Source organism: Mastomys coucha, unplaced genomic scaffold (assembly GCF_008632895.1).
Source record: "Mastomys coucha isolate ucsf_1 unplaced genomic scaffold, UCSF_Mcou_1 pScaffold15, whole genome shotgun sequence".
Taxonomy (NCBI): domain Eukaryota; kingdom Metazoa; phylum Chordata; class Mammalia; order Rodentia; family Muridae; genus Mastomys; species Mastomys coucha.
The window spans coordinates 136,418,513-136,418,855 of record NW_022196897.1 but is presented as its reverse complement, the minus strand read 5'-3'; positions in this window follow the sequence as shown (position 1 = coordinate 136,418,855).

Sequence of the window (343 nt, the reverse complement as noted above, 5' to 3'; positions counted from 1 at the left end):
TCCATCCAATATTCTCTAATATCAATTAGAATTTTTCCTTTAAAGTCCCGAACACTGACATATCTCATTTTTCCAATCTGAAATATGTTATCATCTCTGCTGCTGCTACTCTGCTTGGAGGATGCCGGAGCTCTAGAAGTCTCACCAGGCTTTTGCTTCTTCACAGGTTTATCTGGAACAACTTGCTTTTTTCTCTTTAACTTTTTTTCAACTTCGCTGTCAGAATCACTGCCTGAAGAGCTTGAAGAAACAAGTTCCTTTGATTTAGCCATTGCTCCGCTCCAGCTGACCAACAGCCTCTAGCTCGCTCGCTTGCTCCGGAGTGCTCATTGTTTCTTATAGT